Here is a 19372-nt window from a genome sequence, read left to right as displayed (position 1 = left end):
GATAGCTAGTGGGAAGCAGCCACATAGCACAGGGAGATGAGCTCGGTGCTTTGTGACCACCTAGAGGGGTAGGATAGGGAGGGTGGGAGGGTGGGAGGGAGGGAGACGCAAGAGGGAAGAGATATGGGAACATATGTATAGGTATAACTGATACACTTCGTTATAAAGCAGAAACTAACACACCATTGTAAAGCAATTATACTCCAATAAAGATGTAAAAAAAAAAAAAAAGCCTTTGGGCAGTTTTACTACCCAGGACTGTCTTTCTCAAGGACCTGAGCCTTCCCTTTGAAATGTAATCAAGGAAGATGGCACCCTATCTCCCTGTCTGAGGGAGGGTAAAAGCCTAACTGCAGTGGTTGCCTTGGTCCAAGCTGTAAAAGGACCTCCAGTCATGAAGATAAAAGAAAGTTTACTTTTCCGTTGTATAAGGCCAATTAGCAGACTCAAATGGCTTATGATCTCCTGGCCCCTCCAATACAATAGCCTTGAATAAAGTCTTCCTTGCCTGTTTTAGCTTTGTCCTGCACACTTTTTGCTTATTTATTTTTCATATGTTAATCTAAACTTTGAGACTAATAAGATATTCTACTACTAATTTAAAAATTATTAAATGACTATGAAAACCTTTTCTTTACAATCATTGTTTATTTTACACTGCCATTACATTATTTTGTATCTGATAACATCAGGCCACTTTGCATCACTGAAATATAAACATATTCCTCATAATTTATATCAAACTGTAGAATATTATTTTAATTGTAGACTATTCTTATTTATACACATGATGAAATAGAATAAAATTTGTATGCCAATTAAGTAATAATCCAGATATTTTTCTAAACACCTATTCTGCCTTTGAAATGCTCAAATGTCTAGCTAAATAGTGCATGTCTTGAGTTTTCCCCTTTCATATTTGCTGTATTATGTTGCATTAGTTTTTACCACATGATTCATCTGAAATGATGGTCATCATCATTCCCTTATATGATGTAATTTTATAAATATATCTGGTTATTTCAATTTTTAATAATTCTGGCTCTATTTTTAAAGACATCTCTCTGAGTATCCTTTTATTATTTTAACTTGCTTTTATAATATTTTCTAAAATGAGACTTGAAGGAAACAGTCAAATATTTTAGACAGTTCTTGTTGATATTTCTTTTCTTTGTAAAAGTTTATATTTTTTATTGGGTTTATTTTTCAAAAGAGTGTTCACTGTAAAATAAAATAGAATTATAGTTTCTGGACTTTTCAATAACCACTTGGTGAATGATAAAAGCCTTTTGTAATATTCAGATTATAACTGCTTATCAGTCATCTTGACATATTCTTACTGTTTTGCCACCAGAATGCATTTAAGGACTATTTCTTACTTTGAATTCCAAATAGTAATATTTAAATGTTATATTTAAAGCATTAAGGATATATTATTTAATGTAATTTCCTGGGCTTTTTTGGTTTTTTCTTCATATTCAAAGACTAGCTGTAGGTTGATCCATGGCTATTAACTCTTGTGGATGCACCTTCACCAAGCTCATGACAAATTAAAGCCTTGGTTTAGAAGGTAGACAGGTAAGATTGGAGATGAGGATTTTTAACTGTATTTTGTCATGTAAGACAATTCAGTTGAATTTGATTTTTTAGGTTAAAGAAATAGAAGCCCTGAGAGGTTAAGTAAGTTGCCCAAAGTTACATTGTCAGTAGGTGCATTAACAAGGACCTGACTCAGGGCCTCAGGAAGTGAGTGTGTATTTTCCGTCTCTGTTCCCTCAAGCATTATGTGGCACATCTTTATGATTCAAGGTCCCATTTTCTCTATCCTTTTGATCATCTTCCACTGCTAAAATTCATTGATCTTAGGAAAATCACCCTGTGTGGTAGACAATGCTAAACTAAATGTGAAATACAACAGTTCAGTGGTCTGTAATCACTGGTCTGTAGTATTTTGATGTGCTCAGAGGTAACTGTATGCCTGGATTTTGAAGTAATGGATTTCATGTATTTTGAAAACTGTTCTTCTCTAGTCCCAGTTTCCCCTTAATTTTACATTGCTTGATGTGCTTTCTGCAGCCTTCTCGCCCCATCCCAACACAGAGCAGAGGGTAAGCATCCACTGAAGTTACTCGTATTCCCTTTCTTTAAATTAGCTGATTATGGGCTGAGATAGATGTCATTCTCTATGAGATGTGGAACTTCTTTCTCTAAAATGACCAGTCTCTACAGACCAATTAAGCAAAAGAATGCTGAGCCTGCTTCCGACAGGTAAAGCTCTCAAAACACACAGCAACTGCCAGCCTATGTACCTCTAAGCAATTTCTGTGAGAGGATTTTCTGAAAGGTTGAGCTAATGGGTTTGAGTACAGCTGTGCACAAGGTTTTGCAGAGCCAGCAAAACTAAGAAAATGTCAGTTTTTGCCAGTTTCCTAGAAGAGCAGTCCTCTGCTTGCATAAACAAGGTTTGTAGAAGTGCAAAGGATTCCTAAAGACCACTTTTCACTTGGGGTAAGCAGCAGGTTTGAACTCAGACCATCCTGTGGCCTTCAGTTGCTTAAACATAAAAGGGCAAGTCAAGTTTTATTGAGTAGATTTGGCTAAGCTTATACTTTCATCCTTTTCCCTAAGCTTTTATCTTCTTTGCAACGGAAATTTCTCAGCAGCCTTTTCTGCATAATGATATCTGAAATGCTGTCAGCCCTAATCGATCTCGGACTTTTTTGAAGGAGTATCGTATATTACTTAGGAATCAAACTGCATATATTTTCTTTATTTAACATTAAATTTATTTCAGTATAGAAAATGGAATGAACCTAGGCTTCAGAATCCAATAGGCTTGGATCAGAACCCTGAGTTCAATTACCTAATAGTTGAGTGTTCCTGGATAAGTTAGTGAACCCTTTCCTACTAGCCTTATTATTCTCAATCCCCAGCTCACAGATGTGGTAGCCACATCTGCTTGCATACCTGCAATGTATTTAAAGAGTGCCTGACACAATATGTACACAATGAGTATGTCTGCCTTATCCATACTCTGTATACTTCTAAGAATAAAATCAGTCTGATTTTTTTAAAAAAATTATGTTTTTAGTAGAAGACCCTGCTGAGTTTTCCAACCATGCTCCTATGTTTAACTAACATTATGATTTTCCCACTCAGGAAAGAACAGTGTTTTGGACCAATCTGATGAACGAACAATTTTTCTATGGTCCACGAGCTCAGAGTTATTTTTACATTTTTAAAGGTAAGATACAAAAATAATAGTTTGTGACACAGGAAGATGATATGAAATTGAAATTTTGGTGTCCATAAATAAAATTTAATTGGAACTCAAATATGCTCTTATGTTTAGATATTGTGTATGGCTGTCTTAGTGCCACAAAGGCCTGGTGAGTAATTGCAACAGAAACCAGATAGCTTGCAAAGCCTAAAATATATATTACCTGGTCCTCTATAGATAAAGTTTACAGACCTATGATCTGGAATATTGGGTATGATCATGTCAGTATACTAAGAATGACTTCATTAAGTAGATCATTGCTCAAAAAATATCAACCCAGATAGTAAAATTTAATATGGAACCAAACAAAATATTCATATTGACTTTATCGTTGCTTAGTGTTTGTTTGTTTTCTGGGATGTGAATCACAGAGATGGGGGAATGAAGTCCAGCCACATACTTTATTCCAGAGAACTCAATCTGGAGTCAGGAATTTCTAAAGCCCAAATTTTTTTAGTAAACTTTTCTTGCCATTTGTGTAACCCATTGTCCTGCCTAGGAGTCAAGTTTCCTATTTGTAATCAAATCACCACTAGGCCCAGTCATATCTAAATTTCTAAAATTTAAATTAAGTTCTAACTACCCTTTGTCCCTTATCACTCTTAGTATTTTATTTAATAAAATAAAAATTATGTTAATATTTATATAATTTTTTTTGAAGAGCCTACTCTTGAACTCTTTAAGTTGGCCTTAATGACTTTTAAATTCAGTTGGCCAGAGTTTGCTTTAGGAAATAATAGAAAACACAGTGCATTAATTTTTTGACACTGTGACTTCCTGGACTATAAAATAATTGAAAAGCACATTCTTTTGTTCTTTGCACTTCAGTTTTCTTTATTATTCTAAATATTTCTAAAGATACTGTACTTTGAGAGCTCTATAAATTTAGTGCCTTTATTTAAATAATAAAATTAGAGAAATGTTGGGGAAAAAAAGTAGAGGAAAGGTACACATCATCTTGTATTTTCTTGTGTCCTTGTAACCATTTCATGTTCTTTTCAATTTTTTGATCCCAAAATAAATGTGTTCATGCACCTACACATTCAAATGAAAAGATGGATGAAGGACAAAAGGATTTAGCTCCAAAGAAACAGGACAGTAAAATAAGCTGTTAAAAATTAGGGCAGCATGATAGGCAGGAAACAATTAGGGCACTGCAATTCAGACATAGGGAGAAGTAGAGGGCAAGGAATAACATAATACGACAAGTGAAGAATGAGCTGGGTCTTTACATTATAAAGGAGGAAGATGGAGCACCTAGATAGGGAAGGAAAATCAAATGAACATCTGCTGACTCCAAATAAGGTGTCAATACTCCAAAGGTGAGATATGAAACTAAACAGGAAAAGCAGTAAAGGGCTCCAGATTGTTTATTAGAAATTAGAGATTCCATGAAAATGAAAGAGATTTATCTGTTACTGTAACCAAGTTTTTAATTGCTTTTGTAAGTTTTTAATAGATTTTAAAAATCCTAATATATTGTCCATGGTGCATTTGATTTTAAAATACCACAATTGAAATGATTCTGTTTTACTTAAGTATTATTCAAAAATTCAGATGGTGTCTTATATGACTGAATACTTTAAAACTTTATATAACCCATTGATATTCTGCATCATAATTAAAAATTAAAATAGTTATAATGTAATAATAAATTTTTTCATATAAGAAAGTAAAATATAAGGTCCATATTTGTATTCTTCCAATTTCACTGCTGGTTTGTTTCCTAAAACTCATATTTCAAAAATGTCTTGACATAATTAAACAAACAAGCAACAATCACTTTTCTTCCCAAAATAACAAGAACAAGAATAGGAATAAGAATTAGAACAACAACAATAAAAAGAAGGGCCAGATGCGCTAGATAACGTAGGATGTTTTTTAACTGAAATTTCCATCTAAATGATATGAGCACTACACGAGGAACAGTAGTTTGAAGGAATATATATACTCTCAGTGTGAGACAAACATCATTTACCAAAATCTCACTGACTTCATAGCTCTTGAGAAGAAAACCAATAGAAACCAGTAAATGTCATCCCATGCCTTAACCTGTATCAGTACTCTGTGCCCCGAATGCTCTACTTACTTAAAAATAATTTCTGCCTGAATCTTTGTGAGCTCCCAGATGATAACAGTAAGGTAGTGATTTTGCCACTAATTCAGCAAGGATGAAATTTATTTGCTAATATCTAGAGGCATTTTGACAGAGTTTAAATGTGAAAAACTGACTCCAAATATTTAGACTCAATTACCCATGTGTGGAGAGGCACTTTTTAAAAAGAACTAATGACAATCACAAGGATATTACGCAGCTAAGATCAAAGAATAATTTACTGTGATGTGAAAAAAAAAATAACAAGATTTTGCAGTATCTCTTGTGGAAATGGAAATTCACTTCTTTTTTGTTATTCAAGGATAAGCCCAGAGGGAAATTCATCAGTTTTATATCCTCAGGTGAATCTATGAAATATATTCTGTAAGTAGTAAAAGTAGGTTTGTCTTCAAAGTTTCTTAACTACAATTTGTATTTATTGTTTAATGAAAGCCCTCCTCCCAACCCTTGCCATGATTCATCCTTTTTAATTCTGTTACGACTTCTCTTTTTGTACTAATTTCTTTGATACAATTTATTCTTAAAATACAATCTTAATTGCTTGCCAGAGGACCAAAAGTCTCAAGACAGTACCAACATTCCATAACAGTTTATAACCATTGGAGAGCTATGGTGTTTGCTCTGTACTTAAAATTCCCCATAGACTTAGATGTTCAACTTATTGGAAGCTAATATAGGCAATTTTGCCATGAATCAATAAACTCATACACATATTTACAAAGAAAACAAGGAGATTATGTTGCAAGAAAATTAATTCTATTATTCTCTAGAACTTGAAATAACTGTGCTTTAAATCAAATATTTTGTTTATTATTTACGATCATTCATATTTAGATTACAGGTACCAAGTGACAATGTATAATTTCCTTCAAAAAATAACATAACCTGCCAAAATGATAAATAAGCACTTACATTTTTTCTTAGCTAAATCTTATGCAATCCCTCCCAAGGGTATTTATGTCTTTGCATCCCAGGAGCCCAGCTGTATTCTAAATCAAGTAACAAAGACACCTACACAAACCACCTGTGTGCTACTAAATCTCCAGTCTCAACTCTACCCTCTTTTCCTTGCCAAGAAGCTATAGTCCATCTCTTGCTTTGATCAAGATTTTATATTTCTTGTCATTATCATGACCACACATTCCTTTTTGGTCCTAAAATAGGTATCAAAGAACAGATTAAGCAAAATTATGATATACTGATTTCCAATTCAGAATCACCACTTTAGGGAACAAAGACCTTCCATGCTGCTCCCAGGAATAAGGACACAGTGACATGGACCTTCAAGAAACACTATCATTGTCTTTGGTGTCTGATCCTTTAATGATTCCTGGGTTGGGATTTCAGGTCTGATGTCATTCCTTCATTCCTTCATTCAATTGCTTGTTTAAGAAAACTATTTTTAGTGTCCATTATGTGCTAAATACAGCCATGGTACGGGGCATAATAATAATAATGGCCAACTTTATTGGATGCTTACTATAGTACTGAGTTAAAAGCTTGACACTTATTTGTCATGATATATCTTGCTAAGTTGTCTGAGGTATGTGCTAATGTTATGCCCACTCTAGAGGAGAGCACAGTGAGGGTTAAATAAATTAAACAGCTTACTTCAGCAGGGTTACACAGCTAATCAGGAGCAGAGTACAATTTGAATCCAGGCACTAGAACTCCAGAGATTACACTGTTTATAACTTAAAAAAAAAAGGATGTCTGGTGTAAGAATTCTCATAATCTAGTGGTAGAGGTCAATAATTAATCAGATAATGGCACCGTAGTTAGACTAGCATAGAGCTATGCATATGTTGTTTTGGTAAAATATAGAAGGTGCAATAGTACATTTAGAGGGAAAATATTTTTTGGATCAGCCACCTAAATTCATTACCATATTGCTTCCAGTGCCTTTAAATAAGTTGTTATGCAAGATAATACATGGAAAAGGTTCAGTGTATCCTATAATTTATATATGTGAAATTATGTTTATTTGTATTTTTGTCTTTTCCATATCTATCTATATTCATGACTGGCATTTTCCACTAATTAATTAATTAATCCATTTATTTTATCACTGTCAGCAAACATTCATTTTTTGTTTGCTTGTTTAAAGAACTTTTGTAGATGCAGGAGATTTAATTTTGAACAATTCAGACAATATCCCTATTCACACAGTGTTTTTTTTCTGGAATATTTTTGCGGAGATGAATCTTCTCTGATTCTTAGGACATTTTGACTGTAACATGAAACTTCTGGCATTAGAGCATTTTAGACTCTCTGAAGGGTACGTCTAATGCAATGTTGCTATATTCCTCTTTGAGGAAAATTGTTTAAATACTGCAAATTTTAAATTGGTGATTTATTATTCTACTCAAAGATACTTCCTTCCAGATATATTTTTAATGATTATGTATTTAAAAATCTATACTGCTCATGCCATATATATAAAATATCTATTGCACTCCAAATACAGGAAGTTATTTGGTCGAAATAAGATTGATAAGTAACTGATGCTTGAATTTAATATATTTCAGACGCTGTAAAGTGATATGCATAGCAACAGAAATAGGCATGGTTTTATCCTCAATGAGCATATAACACAAAATCATATTATCAGCACTGGCAGATAAAAAAGAAAGGGCTAATACCAAGAGACATGTGAAATGCAAACATGAATGGAATACTGCATAGTAGGTACACACATAATATCTGCATATGTGATTGACTGAACATGAAAGTTATACATTGAAAAGGTGAGGGACAAAGAAAAACGTGCTGCTGAAATGATATTCAGCCCCAGACACTATCTCGTGTGTCATCTTTTGATAGTAAAATTCTGAACATAACCAGGTTAATTAACTTAATGAATACGAGGCCCAATTGTGACTAACACGTTTAATACTCACATGCCTTTTAGATTCAATCACTCTTAAAAACATATTTGAGTGCCTGCTACAACATACAGCATATTAATATCTGTTCTATATTATGAAACATAGAACCTGCTGAATTTTCATCTTTCTAATAATTAGCTACAATACTTCATGATAAATCTTACCTTTATATTATCTCTCCTGCATATCTGTTGATAATTGACACATTTATATTTACTCAAAGTGACAATAAAGCATGTTTAATGGATAAAATGAGTGCCGAGAGAAGGAGGATTTAGATTTCAGGTTTCTCTTCTGAGTTAATATACCAAGGATCTTAGTCTGCTTGAGACTCCAAACTTTAGAGCAAGTTTTCTCAACCCTGATAGTACATAGAGAAACTTTAAAAAGATATCTATATACAAGCCCTACCCTTGGAGATTCTGATTCAATTGGCCTGGAAGTAGGGTTCATCATTTTCTTAATGTAAATTTTAACATCTGTGTTATTTCAAAGCTTCCCAAATGTTCTGAATGGCAACCATGTTTAGGAATCACCCATCCAAGTAAGATGTATTGGTTAAGATACTGATGGGAAATAGATGCCACATTTAAAGAATAGCAAAGATCTTTTACAGGGAAGTGGGCAGAGTTCAAACAACCAGAAGGGATGGGATCAGCAACATCAGGAAGTTGTTAGTTCTCCAAGTTTGTAGGGGCAAGAGGAGGGAGTGATTTTAATAGAACCCAGCAAGCACTATGGCCAGCAGAGAAGGGGCTTCAGGAGAGGAACCTTGGCTATGATTAAATAAAACAGCCATACCAAAAAGTAAGATCATGTGGAGAGGGAAGACTTGGGTGTATATATGACAAGGGAGTGGGATAAATAGCCATTCCCTCACTACTGCTGTTTTGCAATCTCTGGCCAGCACCTCCCTTCAGTAGAATCTGAGCGTTCAAGGACAAGAGAGCTTAAGATTCAGGCCATAGTAGTCAGGTGGATACAGAGAAAGCTCTGAGTACACTAGATGGAAAATAACCAGCACACTGAAGGACTTTCCAATTCAGTATATACATAATTTTTTTAGTTCAATCTTTCTTTTTTTAGTCATGATTCCACATCTTTATTATATCACTTTATTCTTAAGTCCTGGATTTAAATTTGCACAAAGTATGCTCTTTGGCTTTATGCAATGTTTTTTAAGTATATAAAATTGAATTTGAAACATTTATTTTAAAAAATACTGCACTGATTAGTTTAACTCAAAACTGAAAAAATTACTATTATAAATTCTGGGATAATCTCATTAGTAATAGCAATGAAGTTGTAGACACCCCATACCTTAGTCCTGAAAGATATGGTGAGGTTAAAAAATACTTTAAAATATTTTTATATTAAAAGCTTACTGTAGTCACTTAAAAATAACTTGGTAATAAGTATATTATCAAAAGTTTATAAAACCATTTATTGCACATTATTTAATTGACCCCCCAAACAGTTTTGTCAGTTAGCTTTTAAAATCATTTGAATTCCAATTAAAAATGAGAAATCTAAAGCTAAGAATTATTACAGACACTTGAGTTGTTTTTAGACTGTTTTGTTGGCTTTAGTTTATAATATAATATTTGTGAATGATTTTGCACCCCTTTCAGATGGGTTGGACTATATTTTTCTGCAGAGCATCATATAATTGATGAGGAATTCAACCCCTCAAAAATTCCTAACAAATGATAATTTCAATAAAATAATTTGTACTGATTGCCTGTGGGCAAGACGCATTGTTAAGTATATAAAGTGATGATATACAAAAACAAAGAACTGATGTTTCCCAGGTCAACTCTTTGAGGTAGAATAGGTTAAAATATATACCAGATAAGAGGCTAATAAATAGTTATTTCTGTGGCTCTAGCTCTGCTCTCAAAATTCAAACCTTCCAGATCTATAAAAAAATCCCTTTGTATTGCTAAAAACTTAGGAGACCTGGGGATTTCTTGCAAATGGCCATTTTCTCCATATTCCCTCTGGTTTCCTGGCTTTGAGATTCTGGTTAGGCGCCATGATAGTTTTTCATCTATTTTATCATATCATCTAGTGTGATCCCCTGCTAAAAAAAAACAAAACCAAGGGCTTCCCTGGTGGTGCAGTGGTTGAGAGTCCGCCTGCCGATGCAGGGGACACGGGTTCGTGCCCCGGTCCGGGAAGATCCCACATGCCGCAGAGCGGCTGGGCCCGTGAGCCATGGCCGCTGAGCCTGCACATCCGGGGTCTGTGCTCCGCAACGGGAGAGGCCACAACAGTGAGAGGCCCGCGTACCGCAAAAAAAAAAAAAAAAAATCAAAACACCAACATTGTGGGACAATCATCCTTTTCTTTTTCCTAAGTCCCTTTTAATTACTTTCCATCTTGGTGATTATTTCAGTCACAGTGACCTCTTTGAAATATGCCTGGTATACTCAAGCCTCGGGCCTTTGCACTGTGTTTTTTCTTGATTCAAAAGACCTTCACTCATAGAAACAAATGGCTCACTCTGTCATCTTCACAGATTATATCACATCGTCAGCAGGGTCTACTCTGAGTAATTACAAACCTGTCTTCTTGACCAGCAGGCTCCACCCATTCACCTTATCTATTTGTTTGTCTCATTGAAAGTACTGACTTCTAACAATGATATATTTTATTTCTTTTAGTATTTTTATTTTGTATCTCTCTCTATTACAATAGTCCCATGAGGGCAGGAATCATTGTCTCCCAGTGTTTGTTCACTGTTGTAGCCCCAGAACCTAGCCCACTGTAAGCACTATAAATGTTTGTTGAATGAAACAGACATATCCACCGTGACAGCACAATATTCTCATATTCAGTATAATTTACTTGATTTAGAAATAAATGAAAGCAATTTCTGTAATTGATTTATAAATGAATGTTAAAATAATAGCTATCACAACTTGTGGGATACAGCTGAAGCATTATGTATAGGGAGCTTTTAACGCTAAATGATTAATTTTCAGAGAAGGCAGCATCAAGATAATTAGTGAAACATATGAGCTACAAAGTTCAAATACTTAAGGCAAAATATGCTGACAGAAAGCCAAAAGAAAAAATAATAAAAATTAAGTGAAAATTCATTTATTTCATAAAAGAAATGATATAGGCAATTTTGTCTAAGTGATTAAGGGAAAAAAGAGAGAAGACAAACATACAATTTTTATAAAAAGGGATATGACAATCAATGCTACCAAAATTAAATAGAAAAGTGCATATTGTGAATAATTATAGGCAATATATTAAAAAATGTAAATAAACTAGATGGAAAATTACGATAAATTTACAATTTAACAAACTGACATACTGAGAATTGTAGAATCTGAACAAGCTTATAGTAATTAAACAAATAGAATTAGTAGTTAAAAACTTTTACCAAGAAAATATCAGGCTCCTAGAAGGATTTACAGGCATATTTCATCAAACATTTAAGGAAATGTTAACTCCACTTGTACACAAACTCTTACAAAGGAAAGTACCACACCTTCCTAAGATAGCCTCAATGAGACTAGTACACATGGTATCAAAACCATTAAAAGACATTATGGGAAAGAAATATTTAAAATTAAATTTACTGATAATCACAGATGTCAAAATCCTTAACAAGTTATTTAACCAAATCTCACAATTTATACACAGAAGAGAATACATCTCAGCCATATAGATTTTCTCCAAGTATGTAGTAGAATTTCAGCACTAGAAAATCTGTTGTTGAAATCACTACATTATCTTTAATTTTATTATATATGGGACTAAAATGTTTTGATAAAATTCAACAACCTATCTTAATAGCAACTATGAATAAAGACTAATCAAATAAAGTACATCTAAAAAATCTCTACCTAATTACATAATAATGGGAATGTCAAAAGCACTTTCTTAAGATTTTGAAAAAGATAATGACATTAATTTATTTATGTTTTTATGTTTTTTTAGGGCTATTTATGTTTTTTCTAGGGCTATGGTTAGTACATTGTAATGGAATAAAAAATGTTAATAATTGAAAAAATATGTAAATAAACATTCATTATTTGCATTTGATAAAATTGTCTACATAGAGTGTCCATAGACAGATGAATCGATAAAGATGTGGCACATATATACAATGGAATATTACTTAGCCATAAAAAGAAATGAAACTGAGTTATTTGTAGTGAGGTGAATGGACCTAGAGTCTGTCATACAGAGTGAAGTAAGTCAGAAAGAGAAAAACAAATACCATATGCTAACACATATATATGGAATCTAAAAAACAAAAAAGGTTCTGAAGAACCTAGGAGCAGGACAAGAATAAAGATGCAGATGTAGAAAACGGACTTGAGGACACGGGGAGGGGGAAGGGTAAGCTGGGATGAAGTGAGAGAGTGGCATGGACAGATATACACTACCAAACGTAAAATACATAGCTAGTGAGAAGCAGCCACATAGCACAGGGAGATCAGCTCAGTGCTTTGTGTCCACCTAGAGGGGTGGGATAGGGAGGGTGGGAGGGAGACGCAAGAGGGAGGGGATATGGGGATATATGTATCTGTATAGCTGATTCACTTTGTTATAAAGCAGAAACTAACACACCATTGTAAAGCAATTATACTCCAATAAAGATGTTAAAAAGAAAAGAAAATTAAATGTTTAAAAACTTAAAAAAACTGGAACTAATTTAAAAAATTAAAAATAAATTTTAAAAATCTGGAACTAATAAATTTGTTTAGCAATACTGCTGAATACAAAATTTATAATTAAAATTGAGTTGATTTGCAATTCTATATGCCAGCAATAAGTAGTAAGTAAAGTTTAAAGAATACCATTTGAGAGCTTCCCTGGTGGCTCAGTGGTTGAGGGTCTGCTTGCCGATGCAGGGGACACGGGTTCTTGCCCCGGTCCGGGAGGATCCCACATGCCGCGGAGCAGCTAGGCCCGTGAGCCATGGCCGCTGAGCCTGTGCGTCCGGAGCCTGTGCTCCACAGTGGGAGAGGCCACAACAGTGAGAGGCCCACGTACCGCAAAAAAAAAAAAAAAAAAAAAAAATTGAAAAACATATTTAGATAGATACATACCTACATACATTGTGTGTGTGGGTGTGTGGAGGGGTATATTTTAGGATATATATCTAAATCTAAGAAAAAAATGTCATTAAATATGTATAAAAAATTGTAATTCAATATATGCAAGACTATTATGGAGAATACAGTGATTGAAATATAAGCAAATGCAGAAATATACCATGTCTGGATTAGAAGTCTCAGTATTACTAAATGTCTGTTTTGTGAAAACAATCTTTAAATTCATTCTAATTTTGGAACATTCATCACATTTCGTTTGTCTATTTTTCTATCCTGAGAAAAGACCATTCTTCTATATAAAATTTAGATTTAGTTTTTCTGTTTCTTTAATAATTCCTTTCTGGAGTAAGGAAGAATTGCTTCAATAAGACACACAGAACAAATGATGAAAGGAATAATTGATTTATTAAAATAAGATCTTAAGTTGATCAAAAGTCAAGCCACATACTGGGAGAAGGGGAAATATATTTGTACCTGATTAGTATACCAAATATACTATACCAAATATATAGTATACCAAATATATGTGGAAATTATTTTAAAAAATAAAATATACAATAAGAAAAAATGACAATAATTAATATAACATTTCTCAGGAGAGAAAAAAGTGGTCCATTAATATTTAAAAATTCACTCAAGCTTATTAATAATCAGAAACTGCAAACTAAATTTACAATGAGAAATCCATTTCACACCTGTAGTCAAGTAAACAGTATAATTTCCAACAATTTCTGAACCTGTATAGGTTGTAGAGTAACCCACATTTTGGCACTAACTAGTAACTTTGAATCTTATAGTCTAATAATTACATTCTTTGGTTGTTTCTTCACTGTATAACAGGGGATAGCAAACTTGTTCAGGAAAAGGTGAAACAAATCCAAATGTTTATGGACAGTAAAATGGATAAACATACTGTATGCACATGTATAATAAAATATAGTGGGTAAAATAAATAAATGGTATTTATATGCATTAATATAAATGAATCTCTTTTTTTAATGAATCTCTTAAATGTGAAAAAGAGTCATAGAATACATATATGTATAATATTATGTAATACATAATATATATAGTAGTTTCCATTTACAAAAAGAGTAAAATTAAACAGTTTATATAGAATGGATTCATAAGTGATAACATCTAAACACTGAAAGGGAAAAATTAATAACATTCAGTACATTTGTCTTCTTTGGGAGGAGAAAGGCACATGTAATCAAGGAGGGTCATGCAGAAGGAAAGAAGTACTGGCATTGTTCAGTACAGAGGTGTTTATTTACTATTTTTCTTTAAACATATTCTCTTTTAATATATATTTCACCATAATTATAAAAGAGATATGCTTTCTAAAGAGTGGAAGCAAAACTCTTTCAAAATGCATGGACTTTCCCTTCATTGAAGTTTCTGGGAATCCAGCGGTCTGGGGCTTACTGTGACATCCTTCCAAAATGAAAGTAATGAAAGTTTTCTAAACTTTGAATCCAGTGTACTGGGCAAAATGTAAAAACATGTTGGGCCTTCGGGATTTTAAAAGAAATTGTTTGGCACATTCAGAAATCACTTCCCCAACCTATTTATTGTAGAAAACTGTAAGGCTGCCTGGTTTAAGCGATCTCAGAGTTGAGAAAGACTCTCCTCTGTCCTGTCTGCATAAAAAACAGCTCTATTGCTTGACATTTGAATCAACAAGTGGAAAATTCAGATTCTCTCTGGAGGAAGTAGCAAGGTTTAATTGGAGAATTACACTGAAGACCACTGTAGTTTTGGAGCACAAACATGCCCTTTTTCTCAAATAACTATTTTCTCTTTGAGGATCACAGTCTCCCTCTTTGATTGATCTCCATAGGGCCTTAAAGTCTAAGCTGCTTTTCAAAAACTGCATTTCTTTGGACGTTTCAAACAATAAAGGTATTTGTGGCTAGCAATATATCATTACCAAGTAGAACTGGCATACTAGTTACATAGAGGGAAAGGCTCCCAGAACTCCTGAATACACGAATACTTGCCTGAGCTGACAACTGATCGTTCCAGTATCTTACTTCTGCTGTATTGCCACCTTCCTTTCAGCTGACATGCACAGCTTTAAAATTTCAAACTTAGTTGGCTCTGCAAGATATACTGTCACCCACCAAAACTGCTGCAGTAGACAGCTCCCTCAGATGTAGTCTGAAGGAGAGAGAGAAAAGGATATCTTTCCAATTGCTAAAACTTTAAGTATTGTATGCCTGTTCTCTTTCCCTGGAAGGAGAGACAAGAGGTGTGGATATATGTCAGTATATGAAGAGTGACTAATCATTTGGCTGGATGATCAGGGATTTCCATATTTAAAAAATGGAAGCTAGGTGACAAGGAGTTCTACAGATCATACTTTGTAATAGAGTATTCTAAAAAGGTCTACTACTGTGAGAATATTTTTTAGTATTTTTGTTTCCAGTTGCACGCTCATTTAAAGATTGCAGGGAAGAAGTTGGAAAATAAAATAGAAGTCATTCAGCCTCTTTCTACAACAATATTCTTGGAAAAAAACAAAAGCAGCCATGAAATCACAGAGGGGTTTATTCTGGGGCATCTCACCAAGGCTGAATTGGCTAAGTGATGCATAAACCTTTAGAATTCACTTAAATGCTTTCAGGAAAGCAAGCAATGGAAAGAAGGCTGGAAGGAATGAAGGGAGGGAGGAAGAGAGAGAGAGAAAGAAGGAAGAAAAGAAGAAAGTAAGGAAAGAGGAAGGAAGGAAGGGAGGGAGGGAGGGAAAGAAGGAGGGAAGGGGGAAGGGAGGAAACATAAACAAACACGTGCAAAAATAAAACAACAAAACCCCAAAGCAAACTGCTGTTAGATACAAGATTGAAAGTAGATCTCTGGCAACAAACTAGGTTTCAGGACATGCCACTTTCACTCAAGTTACTAGAGCCTGGAGAAATTTTTAAAACTCAAAGCATAAAAAAAATCTGGGAGAGAAAGATAACCTGGCTTACACATGTGGATTCTCAGGAAACTGCTCCACCCATTAAATCCTAAAATACCTGAGTACTTAGTTAATTGTCAGGTGCTTCAGTTCTCACAGAGTTACTAAGAACAACTTTTGAATTCCTTGGGCTAAGAGACAGAGGATGTCAGTTGAGTTGGCACACAAAATTAAACATCTTAACTACTATATTGTCAACTTAGCTTCTGATTATTTTCCAGAGTTCACTGACCCACTTTACTTCCAGATGGCTAGCGACATGTGATGTGCAGAAGGGAGAAGGCTAGGTTGAGGAAAGATTAATGCTGGGTTGGCTTAAATTGCTTAAATTCACAGATTTGATTTTTTTGATTTGTTTATACGTAATAACGTGTTAGCAAAATTGCTCAAATAACATAATTATTTATCTCATTTGAGTATGGTATGAAAATAATATATAAACAGTAGGTAGTATTATAGGCATTTATTTCATAGCATTGCATTTTAGTTATAAACGTTTACTTTATTTGTATTGCAATTATGATATTTATTTTGGGAGAAAACACTTTACTGTGGTGGGTGGATTAAAACAATGGCCACAATACTTCCTCGCATCCCTGTACGCACACCCCTTGGCAAAGTGAGTTTACAGTTCCTTCTATCAAGATCTGGATTCTATTTTCTCACCCCTTGAATGTAGCCTAGTCAGATGGCTTGCTTTGTTGAATAGGACTTTGGCAAACATGATGCTGGCATAAGATTCAAATGTTCTTGAGCATTCGGGCTTGCCCTCTCTTGCTGTGGTAAACATAAGACCATCACTCTGTGAACAAATTACTAGCCATTTAAAATACACAGTTCAGTGACATTTAATACATTCACAATGTTGTAAAACCACCACCTCTATGTAGGTTGTGTAGGAAATATTTCCATCACCTCCAAAGAAAAACCCATACCTTTTAAGTTCCTCATCGACCACCCCCGCCCGCCCCCTGCTCCAGCCCCTGGCAACACTAATCTGCTTTCTTTTTTAAATTTTTTTTTAAATTTTTTATTTTACTTATTTATTTATTTTGCGGTACGTGGGCCTCACACTGCTGTGGCCTTTCCCGCTGCGGAGCACAGGCTCTGGACGCGCAGGCTCAGCGGCCATGGCTCACGGGCCCAGGCGCTCCACGGCATGTGGGATCTTCCCGGACCAGGGCACGAACCCGCGTCCCCTGCATCGGCAGGTGGACTCTCAACCACTGCGCCACCAGGGAAGCCCACTAATCTGCTTTCTGTCTCTATCTATGGCTTTACCTATTTTGGATATTTATATAAATGCAATAACACAATATGTGACCTTTTATGTGTGGCTTTTTTTGAGATTAGCAAAATATTTCTGAGGTTCATGTACATTGTTGCATGTATCAGCACTTCATTCTTTTTATGCTGAATAATATTCCATTGGATGTATATACCACATGATCTTTATCCACTCATCTGTAGATGAAGATCTGGATTGTTTTCACCTTTTGGCTAAAGCAAATAGTGCCTCCATGAACATTCATGTACAAGTATTTGTTTGACTACCTGTCTTTAATTCTTTTGGTATATAAGCTAAGAGTGGAATTGCAGGGTTAGATGGTAATACTGCATTTAATTTTTTTGAGAAACTGCTAAAAACTGTTTCAACAGTGCCAGCAGTAATGTTTCATTTCTATTATTATTATTATTATAGCTACTCTTGTGGATGTGAAGTGGTATCTCCCTGTCATTTTGATTTGCATTTCACTAATGACAAATAATACTGAGAATCTTTTCATGTTCTTGTTGGCTCTTTGTATATCTTTAAAAAAAAATGTCTATACAAGTCCTCTGCCTATTTTTTCCAGTTTTATAGAGAAACAATTGACATATATTACTGTGTAAGTTTAAGTCATATAGCATGATAGTTTGATTTACATATACTGTGAAAGGATTACCACAATAGGTTCAGCTAACATCCATCTTCTCATATAGATACAACAAAAAGAAAAGAAAGAAAAAAGAAAAAATGTTTCCCCTGGTGATGAGAAGTCTTAGAAATTACTCTCTTAACAGCTTTCCTATGCATCGTACGTCAGTGTTAGCTATAGTTGTCACATTATTCATTACATACCTAGTCCTTATGTATCTTATAACTGGAATTTTCACTTTTTGACCAACTTCATCTTTTTTTTCTCAAAAAAAAAAACCACCCATATTTATTTAGTTAAACATTTCCCCTGACCTAAAGAGAAAGATGTCAAAAACAAACAAACAAACACCTAGGACATATACATAAGCATGTAGCCCCACCTCCACCCTGGAACCCAGATAACCTACAAGCAAAAATAAGGGCGAAGTTCCATTCCAGAGATAAAATTGTCTTTGCTTCTGGAAGATATTTCCATATCCCCTTCCTCTCTCTTCTTCCCATAGCCACTTGGGCCTTCAGAATAGCAGTTTTTCCCTGGCCAGCCCCAGAGCCTTGGTTTGTATTTTTCATGTTCTTTAACATGGGTGCATTTTTCAGCATGTCAGGCAAAATCGGAAGGCAGATTTTGCTGCCATGGATGTACACCTGCTCCAGCTGTGCCACTAGGCTGTCTTTGGACTGTGATGTTGGACAGCTACCTGTCCATGCTGTGCTTCACCTCAATGAGCTTACCTTTATACACCTTGCTGGTGTTTGTCTCACCTGTCCTGACGTGGCCCTCGGCCCCATGTAGGGCTTTAAATGGCACAACGATAGACATCTTGGTGGGAAGAGAGTTGACCTACAGTTTTTTGATTGGCTTATTTGTCTTCTTTCGTTGAGATCTAAGAACTCTTTATATATTTTGGACACTAAGCCCTGTTAAAATATTTGATTTGCAAGTATTTTCTGCCAACCTGTATATTGTCTCTTCCCTCTCTTGGGACAGCTAGAATTCTCATACATTGCTGTTTGGAAGGCAAAGCTGTATAGCCATTTTGAAAGTAGATTGGCAGAGTCTTTTCCTGTTAAACAATTATTTATTATATAACTCTGCATTTTCACTCTTAGGACATTTTCCA

At 34.6% G+C, this 19372-nt stretch overlaps 1 pseudogene; it reads right to left on the bottom strand.

Moving 5' to 3' along the window:
* LOC117200076 (small nuclear ribonucleoprotein Sm D3-like) overlaps nt 1-19071 on the bottom strand; it is a 33880-nt pseudogene extending 14809 nt beyond the window's left edge.
* Nucleotides 19072-19372: the final 301 nt, after the last annotated feature.

This window comes from Orcinus orca, chromosome 4 (genome assembly GCF_937001465.1).
Source record: "Orcinus orca chromosome 4, mOrcOrc1.1, whole genome shotgun sequence".
In the NCBI taxonomy this organism is placed as follows: Eukaryota; Metazoa; Chordata; class Mammalia; order Artiodactyla; family Delphinidae; genus Orcinus; species Orcinus orca.
Note: the sequence above shows the minus strand (reverse complement) of the source record. Positions and strands in the feature narration are given on the sequence as shown.